The sequence below is a fragment of the Pelodiscus sinensis genome, chromosome 17 (assembly GCF_049634645.1).
Source record: "Pelodiscus sinensis isolate JC-2024 chromosome 17, ASM4963464v1, whole genome shotgun sequence".
NCBI lineage: Eukaryota > Metazoa > Chordata > Testudines > Trionychidae > Pelodiscus > Pelodiscus sinensis.
The window spans coordinates 26,482,584-26,496,732 of NC_134727.1; the positions used below are offsets into that span (position 1 = coordinate 26,482,584).

At 43.8% G+C, this 14,149-nt stretch overlaps 1 long non-coding RNA gene across 1 annotated transcript; it reads left to right on the forward strand.

Annotated features, from left to right (window-relative positions):
* LOC142818679 (uncharacterized) lies at positions 1 to 4,937 on the forward strand. Its single transcript, XR_012896266.1, has 3 exons — positions 1 to 221; positions 3,139 to 3,293; positions 4,809 to 4,937. It is a non-coding gene; the product is annotated as an uncharacterized LOC142818679 (long non-coding RNA).
* Positions 4,938 to 14,149: the final 9,212 nt, after the last annotated feature.

Sequence of the window (14,149 nt, forward strand, 5' to 3'; positions counted from 1 at the left end):
CCAGCCTAAGAGCCTGAATGTTTCAACATGATGAAAGAAACACACTGGGACGGTGATGTGTTTCCCACATACAGGAGTTCTCTACCCTGCCCCAGATTTGACTATGTAATACTCAGTCACATCGGAAGTGGGAGCCAGCACTTTTGAAGTTATACGAAGACTGGCAAGGCCTTTGAAGATGCTCAGAGTGAGGATGCTGATGGCTGAATTACAGTTTGGTGGTAAAGCTTCACCGGTGACGTGATTCTACGTCACTGGCATCTACGTTATTTCCATCTGGATGTTGGTGCTCTGGACTTCCCACTTTCCCTTTTCTAGTTTATTTGTCTCTGACATCAGTATTGCCCTTGGGAGATATTCATCACATATGCAGGAGAGCCCAGGGGAGAGAAGGAAGGACTTATGCACACACATGCACGATCATGCATTCAGACAGAATAGGAAGTCTATATGGTCCATTAGGCAACGTATATAAGGCATTTTTCTTAAATTATCTTGTTTTTTTTTCTTAGCTCCTTGGGGAACTGATTCAACCTGCTGCCAGCCAAGAATTTATTTGTTGTGATGGCCATGCTGTAGGTTAGCCCCCAACAGCTGAAAGGGGAGGGAGAAGCAGAAGTAGGTTGTGGCTTTTAATGTCAACTGTTCATCCGCGCTTTTCCCCCTTCCCTCCTTTAAGGAGTCAGTTTTATTAATGATTGTGATTTTCTGCAGCCATTAAAAGGCATCGAGGTGTTCTGTGTTGGAATAATGCTTGGAATCTCTTCACTCTCACCTCTGAACTCTTTTCCTAGCAGATGTCAGACAACAGGTTTGCTTGATTTGTTTCCTGTTTTATATTCACCTTCCTATTGAGAAATTGCCTTTCTTATTGCACAGCTGCAGCAAAGTATCTAAAGTGCCCCCCTCCTGGTGTTTAATGTGATATAGATAGTACATCAAGGCAAGGAATTATTGGCTGCCTCATTTGTTTTAATTAGGTGTACTGCTTGCACATTATAGGGAAGGCATGGAGGAATAAGGCTAGCTAACCTAAGGATATATTCTAATTCCAAGTGCTTTTACAGGAGCCTGAGAAGAAATGCCAACTGCCCACATGTGTTAGCTGAGAGTGAGGGAAGGAAAGACTTGTTAATGAATGGAAAAAGAGAGGAAAGCATTTTTGTATTGTCAGACTTTTTTATGATGCATAAGTCCATTTGTCAAGGGATCTCAGAGCATTTTACATCACTGTGAGGTAATGAACATTCTTGCACCCGTGTGCACATTGGTACACTAAGGCCATGTCTTGACTTGTCAAACCGGAGATCGATCTTCTAGCATTTAATGTAATGGATCTAGTTAAGATCCACTAGATCAAATGCTGAGGGTGGCTCTAGTCAGAGCTGGTACTTCTCATAGTTGTGAAGAGTAAGGGAAGCCAACGCGAGTGTTTGCTCCCATAGATCTCAATCTGTGAAGACAGCATCAAGCTTGGCTTCAGGTAAGCCAACTCCAGCTACGTGTTTTAAGAAGGTAGAGTTGTGTACCATATCTCGACCTTTCAGGTCTAGTGTAGATCTGGCTTAACATGGTTTTGCCCAAAGTCACAGAGTGAAGCAGAAATAAAGAATACCAACCATGAGTTTTCATTAGAGTCGCCCATTTAGCCACTAGGCAGGCTCAGTGCCATATAGTAGCATAAATAACATGGAAATTAGGATCATGTATAATATTTAACACTAAACCGGAATCAATCATGTAATTTACAAAATCAGCTCCTACTCCTGGCACTATCTTGTTTTCCATTCCCCAGATTGTCTGTTATTGGCAATTTCAGAAGTGGTACATTGCTAACTGTACAGATGCTTCTTTATTTGATATGTGTATTTCCTTCAGATCGTCTGAAAAACTTTCACTGTAGAAAAGAGCTGTCAGTCGAAGTTGGAGTTTCATTCTCTGAGAGCATTCAACCAAACTATTTTCTAATGTTCTGCTGGAAAACAAGTCTCAATCAGATTTTACTGGGAAGAATTAGTAATTGCTGCCTATACTGGAAGAATATCACCATTTTATGTGCTTGAGGAAAAAGTCAGAACTGCGTCTCCGAAGTAAATCTAAAAAGGAAGATTAATCCTTTTTTAAACCATGAAAGGGGGATAGTGCTAATTTAGCAGATGTTGCTGGCTAGAAAAGTTGGTTTTCTGCTTGCTGTAAAAATAAACTTTGAGATGTGAATAAAACCATTTCTGACAGTTGAGAATACCTCAAACATCCACTTTTCTGCTTTCCCTTCCTTCCTCCTCCCTAAAATGACTGCTCTACTCAGTGGTGATCCTGTAAAAGCATTGCAAGCAATATTGGTTAGGGGTCATTCATTATTTTATCAAGAGTTTTAAGTACTCTGGAGTGGGGGTGGTGGGTGGAACAGCATTAAAGTTCAGTGCACCCTGCTAGAATACTCTGTGCCGAAAATACCTCCTGGCCTCTGATTCACGTGCTTGATTCATGGACTGTTGGAGGGAGGGAGGAGCAAGGAGACCACTTCTTCCTCTTCTAAACCCTGTGTTGGAGCTGACCCCTTTTAAAGGGAAGTGGTGGCTCATCCAGCCTTCTGTGACTGTTCAACACAGGCACCAATTTGAGGGAGAGCCCCCAGAAGGGTGTTGGACCCTAGGAAGGGGTTAAAGGGAGGAGCTATTAAATCTGGTGGAATACCAACATCCGCAGGAGAAGACTGTAGTAGAAGTGAGAGGAGGGCAGCGCTCCCTCTATTTTTTTCCATCTGTGTGTGGGATCAATATTATTATGTGCACCAAGGCGTGTGCAGATGTGCAGCACCCGTAGAAACACAGCCAATCAGATGGGCTGCATCTGAATCTCTCCTTGATGGTTGCCCAAACATTCAACTTACAGGGAACACTGGAGGAGGGGGAAGGGAACATATACAGGTTTCTCTTTCTTGTTGAAGAAAGAGGGAGCCCTGAGAGAGGCTGTGGGGAGCTGTACAGCTAGGGAGAGCGACAGAGGACAAAATAATAACCCAGAGCAGATTAAGGCTCTAAGCTTGGTAAAGCAGCATATCCTGGATTCAATTTTTTTGATTTGTTACATTTTAGAGGAGCTGAATGCCCGTATATTGTGTTTTCAAACCTGCAGGATGGGATACTGCTACCCTGGAAGGAGTATTGCTCTATGTTACCTGGCTGGAAGGATGCGTCTCTCTAAGAACTAGATCACCAGAGCCTGAAGGAGATGACCTAGGGGACAGTCCTGCAATGTCACACCCTAGCCACAAGGGGGCGTGCTAGCTGGTGAGTCACACTTCGATCCCTTGATTCAGGAAAGCACGGGAGGGACATGCTTTACTTTGGAAAAGCACACACCTTAAGGCTACCTGGCCACCTCTTGTGATGTTATCTCAGCTGTCAGTCTTATGAACAAACAATGGAGAATTATAATGTGTGTTTGCAGGAAATCTTCCACTTGGGGTGGGTTGGCAACAGTCCTTCATCCTTGTCCTGCATTAGTTGATCGAATGGTTCTTTTCCAACTTTAATTTCACTGATACTTTGAAACTTTTATGCCATCTCTATTTGATTTTCTTTGTTGTCCTCCTATTACTCCATATATTTTTCTTACTTGTCTGTCCATCCAATGGTACGGTGATTTATTTTGTTACATTTACTTCCCATTTCCTTAAGATAAGAACAGGGAATGCACCTCTGGTCATACTGCGGTTGGCTTCTGTCGGTTGAATAAAACGCTGACATGAGTTAACTTTTCAGTTACCTCATGATGTACCACAAGACATGGCGTAGTCCATGGTATAATGTAACAACTAGTGTGTTATGGCTGCCCTCTGCTGGATGCTGCTCTGCTCCCGTGTGTGAGAGACTTTGGCTCAGATTTTTAAAGGAATTTAAGTATTGCTGAGTTTAGGGTGCGTCTACACAGCCACACTATTTCAGAATAACAGCCCTTATTCTGAAATAACAGTGAGAGTGTCTACACAGCAATTCCATTATTTCAAAATAAATTCAAAATAATGGCTGGCTTATTCCACTTCTGTAAACCTCATTCCATGAGGAATAATGCCTATTCCAAAATAGCTATTCGAAATAGCTGTAGTGTGGACGCTCCACTGCTGCTATTTTGAAATAGCTCCTCCCCAGGGCCATTCAAAGTAATTACTCCACAGTGCCTCCTGGGGCTCTAAATTGAGGTAGCATGCCCACATTAGGGAAGCCTGCCTTCGACTAATTTTGCGGCTTCCCTGTAGTGTAGACGTGCTATTTCGAAATAAGCTATTTTGGAGTATTTCTTCCGGAATAACTTATTTTGAAATAAGCATTCAGTGTAGATGTATCCTTAGTGTTGCATCATCTCAGTGATTTAGAAGCCTAACTAATTGTGAAAGGGATTTAGGCACTTAGTACCCTAAATCCTATTGACTCCCCGTGCTATTTAGGCACCTCGGTGCTTCAATCCCTTTTGAAAACGAGATATAGATTCTGAAATCATTTAGTCATTACAGCTCAGCAATGCCTAAGTGGCCTTAACAATATGGGCCTTTGTCGCACATATAGTTGACAAGCTTGAATGAAAAGTGCTGTTCTCAGTATGATTATTATGAATTATTTCTGTGTCCGAGGAGGATTGTGGTTTAAACCAAGTGCAGGATCTCTGCTTTCTTAAGTGGAAGGTCCTGAGTTCTGTTCACATGGAGGAGTCTGACAGCCAGGGACTCACCATTGAAAGAGCATGAATTAGATCTTTGGAAAATGACCTGACGTTTTCTATAAAGAGGAAATTTCTTTCTCCCTCAGTTCTTGCCATAGCTCATGCATCAACGGTCCTCACACAGCTTGGCGGATGGTGAAGGGGAATAAGAATCTAAGTTTATCTACCTGCTATTGAATGCTTCTCCTGGGGATAAAAAGAAGGCTTTTCTTTTTTTGCTGAACTGCCAGTTCCTTGCTTCTGGAAGCCTAGAAAGATTATTTGTATTTGTTTGAGATGCATGCTAATCAGGCTCCACAAACATTTCAATTCGTTTCTGTCTGTTCATTAGAGGAGTAGAGTAATTACCAGTATGACAACTCTGTAAGTCGATCTTGGCTTTGGAGATATGAGGAGAAATGAAAACTGAATTTCAAATGTGCATCTACTTGCATTTAACATTTATAAGTAGCAATAAAAGTGAAGGTTGCAATTGTATCTGCAGCATCAAAACGCACAACATAATTTTACACCCTCAAACATCTGTTTTGGGATCATCACAGAGCGTGTCAGATAATTGGCTTTTTTTTTTAGACCTATCAGTTAGGCACCATGGAGTATATTATAAATTCAAACTAATTTATTAGTAAACAACACTTCTGTTGAACAACGCTACAGTCTAATAGCCATGGGAACTGTAAGCATGCAAGACATTTGGAGCAAGACATTTACATGCTGCCAGTGCAGGATGGTGCTGATACATGATGGCATTAACCATTTTCTGAAGAGGGTTCAGTCGGCAATGGTGATGCTGTGTAAGGGTGCTCCAAGGAAGAGGCCAGTGATTTGACAGCTCTCCACTAATTACAGCTAATTAGTATCTGGGAAGCATGGCAATGAATAGGAGTGAAAAGATGTTCAGCTTCCTTGAAAATAAGAAGTGGATTAAGCCCTCTCGCCCTTTTATAAGGATACTGTGTGCACCGTATCTGCATGAGAAGTCCCCAGCTTACAGATGGGGTATGTTCCAAACGTTCATTTGTAAGCTGGCGCGATGGAACTCAGAACGCATTTCCCCATACAAACAATGTTATAAATGGTAGTTAGGTTCTCAGGCTAGCCCACAAAAGCCTATTTAACCCATAATGTAGCTGAAATACTGTATATCTGCAATGAAAAATAGAAGCAATCCTTTTTATTTAACCTTGAATGCCGGTGCTTAGGAAAGAGGTTTAATTAAAGGAGGGTGAGGAGATTCTGAAGGCGATTTCTAGGCATCTCCCAGTTGCATTCCCCTCCTATGGGCTCTGTGCCAGCTCCTATGGCCAGCCTCATCCCCCAGTCACTACCCCTCCCCGTGGGCTGTATCCTGTCCCTGCTCCCCAGGAGGAGGTGAGCAGGGGACAGAAGACTCCAGATGAGCAGGGGGCAGTGGTGCAGCCAGTAGCTGCAGAGAAGCGATGTTTTCCCCTTCCAAGCACCACTTCTCTCCAGCCACTGGCTGTGCAATTGCCCCCTGCTCCTCTGGAGTTCACCAGCCAGCACTTATGCCACTCCCTGTGCCTCTTGCTTGTTCCCTGAGGCTGCCAGTGGGCACAAAGAAGTAACACAATACCAAAGCAGGTACAGAAAGAGAGTGGCAGGTAAGGTGTGTCACAGAACAGGGGAATTTTAATCGTGCATTTGATCTGGTACACAAATATCACTAGTAACCTAGCAAAATCCCAAGAACAGTTAAATGAAAGATTAGAAATCTTTGCATACCCTTTCTCTCTGATCATTAGTTCACTTTTCTCAATAAGGAAAGCACTGAATGAGCTTGGGATTTCTTGCATTGCTTCTATCACAAGAGGTTGCTAACACATCAGGAAACTAGAGGCATCCAAATTCTGTAAATGAAATCTCATATATGGTAACCTCCACATTCAAGCATTACTTTTCTTCTTCTTCTGTTCAATATCTTTATCAATGATTTAGATGATGGCATAGAGAGTACGCAGATGATACCAAGCTGGGAGGCGTTTCAGTGCTCTGGAGGATAGGGTCAAAATTCAAAAGATCTGGACAAACTGGAGAAATGGTCTGAGGTAAATAGAATGAAATTCAGTAAGGACAAACACAAAGTAATCCCCTTAGGAAGAAACAATCAGTATGAAATGGGATATGACTATCTAGGAAGGAGTAGCATAGAAAGGGAACTAGGGATCATAGTGGACCACAAGCTAAATATTAGTCAACAGTGTGATACTGTTGCAAAAAACCCCAATCATCATTCTGCAATGTATTAACAAGAGTGTTGTAAGCAAGGCATGAGAAGTAATACTTTAGCTCTACTATGTGCTGATTAGGCCTCAATTGGAGCATAGTGTCCAGTTCTGGGCACCAGAATTGGAGAAGGTCCAGAGAAGACCAATGACACTGATTAAAAGTTTAGAAAACATGATTTATGAGGGAAGATTGAAAGAACCGTGTTTGTTTAGTCTGGAAAGACAACTGAGAGGGGGCATAACAACTTTCAAGTAGTTAAAAGATTGTTACAAGGAGGAGGGAGAAAAATTATTCTCCTTAACCTCTGATGATAGGACAAGAAGCAATAGGCTTAAATTGCATCAGGGGAGATTGAGTTTGGACATTAGGGAAAACTTCATAACTGTCAGGGTGGTTAAGCACTGGAATGAATTGCATAGGGAGACTGTGGAATCTCTAATCCTTGGAGATTTTATAGACAAACATCTCTCAGGGATGGCCTAGATTGGGGTAGGCAAGCTTCAGAAGTGGCATGCCAAGATTTAACTTATTCACAGATCTGTGTGCCAAGAGGAGGAGATGGAAGGGCGAGGAGGGCAGAGGCAGACTGGGTATGGTGACCATATTTTCTGAACCCACTGCAGCTAGGGAGAACGGTTTAATTTAAATAATTAAACAGATTTCTTATGTTAGTTTATCAAACTTCATTTTATATAAAGTAAAATATTATGTCCAACACAAATGGTTTCAAAGTTTTCTTTATTTATGGTAGGGGTGGGGAACCTTTTTTGGGTTGGGGAGGTCACTGACCCACAGAAAAATTAATTAGGGACCACACAAGTGAGAGACAAAAAAAAAAATCCTCCAAAATACCCCCAATCCTCACTGATGTGGCCCCCAACTGAGACCTCACTTTTCTGGTGCTCCAGCCTCACAGAGTGAGGGGAAGAGACAGGGAAGACTAAGATTTAGGGTTTCCCATAGGCCAGATTTACTTTTCTGGTGTTCCGGAGCTGGTGGATTTTGTGGACCCTCTTAGACTCCGGGGAAGGGACAAAAATGAAGGGTTCAGTGTGCGAGACAGGACTGCCAGTGAGTGGGATAGGAATGGGATTCAGGATCTCAGAGGGAGGTGGGGTGCAGAAGGGGGAGAGGTTGCAAGGTCTTGGTGGGAGCTAGGTGCAGAAGCAGGATGGGAGTAGGGTGTCTGGCCAGGTGGAGGTTACAGGAGCAAGGGATGGTGCAATGTATGGCAGGAGCAGGAGGGGGATAAGATATCTGGCTGGAAGGGAAAGTGTCTGTCCAGGAGGGAGGGTGCAGGAATAAGGGAGGGTGTTGGAGCAAGTTGGTAGTGCAGGGTCTTTGCAAGGGGAAGGTGAGTGAGGGGCTTAGAGTGTGGGAATCTGGGCACGAGTGGGGGCACTTATCTGCCTTTGTGTCTCCTTACAGCAACTGCTGTGGCCACGCTGTCTTGGGTTGCCCTGGAGGCTGGAGGTCCTGCTGCTGTCGCCAGCCCCAGAGGCCCCACTGCCGATGTGGTCCAGGGTGGCCCCAGAAGTAGTGCTCCAGCAGCTGCATGGGGAAGGAGGGCCCGGACTGAGCTCCCTTCCATGTGCCACTGAAATTGGCTGGCATGCCACTTATGGCGCGCATACCATAGGTTGCCAACCTCTGGTCTAGATGGTGCTTGGTCCTGCCATGAGAGCAGGTGTCTGGTCTTGATGACCTCTCGAGGTTCCTTCCAGTTCTAATGTTCTATGATTCTTGGCTCCTGTTGCTCCTACCTGGGCTGCTCACAAACATCCTGCCAGCATATGGTCACATGCTGAGTGTTTGTGTACAGATGCAGTTTGCCAGCCACACATTTGTCATTTCCACCATCTTGGTTACTAGTTGCAGGATAATCACAACACACTCCCATCTCTGATCCCACCTTTCCACTGCAAATGTGTGTTCTGCACCATGTAGCCCTCTCCTGGACAGCCCAGACACTAGAAGTCTGTTGCCACTAAAATGGGCCATCCTATAAGTTTGCTACTTTAAATTGAATTCTCCAGACTGTTCTGGATTAGTTTTGGTTGAAGACTAAAATAAATTTATTTAACTACAAAGAGAGAGATTTTCAATGAGTCTAAGTATAAACTGTTAAAGTCAGCAATGGTCACAAGAGATATAAAGATAAAGTGTTTTCTAGTAACTAAAACTTAACAAAATTGATTTGGTTCAAGGTGAAATTCTTAACGCAGGTTCCCAGCAACATCGTTGGCCAAATTCCTAAGTCAGGATTATAGTAATGTCACCAATGTAATAGGTCAGGATTTACTGTTGTGGTATCCTGACAGGTGGTCTGCTCCATCAATGATGCTAACCAGAAAGCTGCATGCATATATGCTCAATTATGTGTGCCGTGTTGACTTGTACAATTAATCAACATAGCAAACTCTGAGAGCACCCCCAAAGACCACAAATCAGAGAAGCATCAAAGGTTTCTGGCCAGGTTTATTATTAAACAAAGTACAGTAAGAGTTGCCATAGACTCTACTGAACCACTATGCATATGTACGTGTAAGGTTCTCCCCCGTGCGGGGGGGCCTACGTCCGCCCCCCTCGGTTTCTCCGGTCGTCGGTGACCCAATGTGCCGGCTTTGCTCGGCTTAGCTCTCCCGGTTGGGGGAAGGGGGTCCGGGCCCGCCCTCACTCTGGACCCCGACCCAGGGCCCTAAGGTCAGGGAAAGTTTCCCCACCTAGCGGAGGGGGTCGAGAACCCTAAACTCCCCCGCTCTCAGGGTCCACGTCCCCACCCTGGGCCACTTCTTCCCCCACGTCAACTCGTTCCACCACCAGGCTCCTGCTCCAGCCCCGCCCAGGGTCGCCAATACCTGGATCTGTGCACTTGCTCCCGGGAGGGATCCGTCTCCTCGGCGTTCCCCTCTTTTGCTGGTCCGCTGCGGCCTTTTGAATTGCCCGCCGGTCGCAGGCAAATGACGTCACCCCCCTCGTTGGCCGCCGGCCCCCCCTCGGGCCGGCCTCCCTGTGACGTCATTTCCCCCGCCTCCTCCCATCTGCCCCTTGATGGCGTCGTCTGCCGGCCCCGGCTCGTCACCTGGCTGGCGCGCCGGCCCTCCCGCTCGGGGAAGACAGACGGCTCTGCAAGCCGCGTCGGGGGGTGAGTTTCTCCCCCACGATCGTGGCGTCCCGGCGGCTTCCGGGAGGGGCGGGGCTACCCCGCCACAGTACCCCATAACAATGGACACAGCTCAATCAGTGGGAGACCCCACTGCCCCCTCCCCAGCTGGACAAAGACTGTCCGTCCACGACACCACTCTATATACAGGTACGAACAAGTTACGCATCACTCCTGACATGTCAGGTTTCTACCCTCTGATGCTACTTAGATTCCACCCATCACCCTGCACCTCATGGTTTGATTAGATCATCTCTTCCCATCATATTGTCGTTTTAGACCCTTTCCTGAACCTGAGTCTGTATCTGTGGGGAGGTGGGTACCAAAGTCTTTTTTTAATGAGATGGTGTTACCATCCTTTTGGAATGTGCTTTCAGCTTATGACCAGCACCAATTACTGTTCTGCACCTGGGCCTATTACCAATTAGTGTTTTACACTCTCAGTCCTGTCTGTGCCAAGTTCTGTGAGCAACTGTCTGCCTCTTGCTCAGAGCTTAGCTTTGCTTTATATTAGCCATGTTTGTTCATCGTTAGTTAGGCCTCAGGCCTCAAACCAGGCCTGTGCTACATGTTTTTAGGCCCTCATCTCACTAGAAGGATCTGCCCCAAAGTCCAAAGGGCTGGTTTCTGTTGTCTTCCTTGGTAAAAGAGAGATGAATAGGGAGAGGTACCATGGGGTGTTTTTGCCCCTCACTTTTGTGGTCCAATCACCCTTTGAAATGCTTTTTCCTGAGCATTATCCATAGCTAAAGTTCATTCTCACTATGAGGCTAAAGGCAAAGAATCTCATGATGAAAGAGGTTTCATACTGTTGGTTGCTAAAATGTAGATTTGTCTGTTCCTGCCTCCCCAACCTTGCTGTCTCAAGAACATTGTTTGTTAATTATATGTAAATTGAGGAAATCACACATTCTGTTGCTTAAAACAGACCTGCTTTAACCCTTCCTGTCTAATTGGGGCTACATGAGTTGGAACATACGCTACCCACATCGTCCAGGGGAAATGTGTAACTTTACATACACTATTACTATATGTTTCGCCATCATATTATTGATCTTTAAGTTATGAGTTTTCAAATAATAGTTCGCAAGGTGAATTGCGTACAAAGATTATGATGAGAGTATATAGAGTGGGAATATAGGGATGCAGTCAGTTACAACTTCACCACCTCTTTGTCCACCAGGACTGATTGTACTGCAGTGCCAAAGAACCTCGGGAATGGAGGTGGTTTGTAACTCAGAACAAAACATTATGCCCCTTCTTTCTAAAGTTTACAACTGAACATTGCCTTGCTACAGGTTTAAAGCTTTACTATGCAGAACAAAATTGCTGCTTTCCCTTTTTGTAGTAGTTTATTTTTAACGCAGTACTGTACTTTTGTGTGTGTGTGTCATTTCTCCTTGATGGTGTACTTCTAGTTCTAAATGAAGTCTGTGATTGATTGGTCAGTTCGTAACTCTGGTATTCGAATAGTTTTCCTGCTTCTTTTCTGTATCTTGCTGTTGGAAAAATTATTTACAACTCGTCTGTGCAGCAAACTATAATCAGTCATCAACGTGCTGTTCTGCTGGTACATAAATGATTCTGTGTGTGATGTTTGAGCTAATTCACAAGGGACTGCTAGAATCTGTTCCTATCTCTTTTGCTGGGTCTCGATCAGGTAGTATTTATCAAAGCTGTGCAGCTGGCTACTTAATGAGTCTCTGTATGTTACGAGCTTGGGGTTTACAAGCAGTAAACATGATATATCTTGATTTTAGTAAGGCTTTTAATATAGCCCTATATGACATTTTCATATGCAAAGTAGGAAATATAGTCTACATAAATTTAGTATCAGGTGGGTGCAGAACTGTTCGAAAATCAAAGACTGTCTCGGACTTTGTCTACCGTGGGCCATCAATCTAAGTTACGCAACTTCAGCTACATAAATTGATTCCGCTACCTCTTCTCCTTTTGGTGGAGTATTGGAGTCAATGGGAGAGCACTTGGTGGTTGATTTATCACTTTGATCCAGCGAGCAGTGAAGAGATGCCCTAATGGCTTGTTGTCAAGCTGGGCAGGCCTATCTAGTGGGCCCTATAAGGGGTCAGTACTGGAACTGGTACTAGTCAATATTTTCATTAATGACTCAGATAATGGAGTAGAGAGTACGCTTATGAAGTTTGCAGATGACACCAAGCTGGGAAGGATTGCAAGCACTTTGGAAGACAAGATTAGATTTAAAAGGTTCTTGACAAATTGGAAAATTGTTCTGAATTTAACAGGCTGAAATTCAATAACAGTAAGTGCAAATGACTTCACTTAGGAAGGAATAATCAAATGCACAGCTACAAAGTGCGGCATAGCTTGCTAGGTGATAGTAATTCAGAAAGGGATCTGGTGGTTATAGTGGATCACATATTGAATATGGGCCAGCAATGTGATGCAGTTGCAAAAAAGACTAATATTCTAGGGTGTATTAAGTAGAGTGTTGTATCTAACACCTGGAGGTAATTGACTTACTCTGCCTAGCACTGGTGAGGCCTTAGCAGGAGTACCATGTCCAACTTTGGGCTGCACATGTTAGGAAAGAAGTGGATAAACTGGAGTGAGACCAGAGGAGAGCCACAAAAATGATAAAAAGTTTAGACAAGCTAGCCTACTAAGAAAGGTTAAATAAACAGGGCATGTTTAGTCTTGAGAAAAAGAAGACTGAGGCAGGGGACCTGATAATAGTCGTTAACTAGGTTAAAAGGTGTTAGAAGGAGGACTGTGATCAATTGTCCTCCATGTGCACTGAAGGTAGGATTAGAAGTAAGGGAGATTTAAGTTAGCTATGAGGGGAAACTTTCTAACTGGAAGGATAGTGAAGCACTGGAAGAGGCTTCCAAAAGATATTTTGGAATCCCCATTCTTAGAGGTTTTTAAGAGCAGGTTGGACAAACACATTTCCCAGGGATAATCTAGATCCTGCCAACAGTGCATGAACTCACTTTGATGATTCCTTAAGATCACTTCCAAACTTTACATTTCAATGATTCGATATTCTCTCAAACTGATTTTCACCATTTGTCATTATTACATCTGTTCAATGGAGTGCATTTATTATGTATCCCCATCAAGTGCCAGTGTCTCTGCACCATGCCCAACTACAAGCGGTATTAGTTTTATGCTGTTTCTTCAGTGAATCACAGTTTGAAAGTCACCTTCTTACAGTCACCTTCTTACAGTACCCTTTAGTTTCACCTTTGTCATATGCAAATAAATTAATTCAATTTAATTGACATCACCCTCAGTTTTACAATGTTGGGGGAAGTGATTACAAGTAACTGATGATGTGACTTCTAAACATATGGGCTATGTTTAGACTGGCATGATTTTCCACAAATGCTTTTAACGGAATAGTTTTCCGTTAAAATCATTTGCAGAAAAGAGTGTCTAGATTGGCACAGACGCTTTTCCGCAAAAGCACTTTTTGCGGAAAAGCATCCATGCCAATCTAGACGCGCTTTTGCGCAAAAAAAGCCCTGATCGCCATTTTCACGATCGGGGCTTTTTTGCGCAAAACAAATCTGAGCTGTCTACACTGGCCCTTTTGTGCAAAAGCTTTGCGCAAAAGGACTTTTGCCCGAACGGGAGCAGCATAGTATTTCCACAAGAAGCACTGATTTCAGACAGTAGGAAGTCAGTGTTCTTGTGGAAATTCAAGTGGCCAGTGTAGATAGCTGCCATGGTTTCCAGCCTTAGAGTTGACATCTGAAGGAACAAACAAGTAACTTAGGAGACACAAAAACAATGTGTTGGGCTAAAGTCATTTATGTTTCGCTTCCTCTTTCCTTAGCAGTGGAAGTACAATAGCTTCTTTGCTTTATCAAAAAATACTACAACTAAAGAAGGGGAAATCCATGGGTATTAGAATAGCCTGTTTAGTTTTGAATAAGTGTTGTGCATGTTGGCCAGTACCCAAGAAGTGACTTTCTGTATTTATTTCATAGCAACAATACAAACTTGAGAGGTTCTTGAATTTCTGCTGCCCTC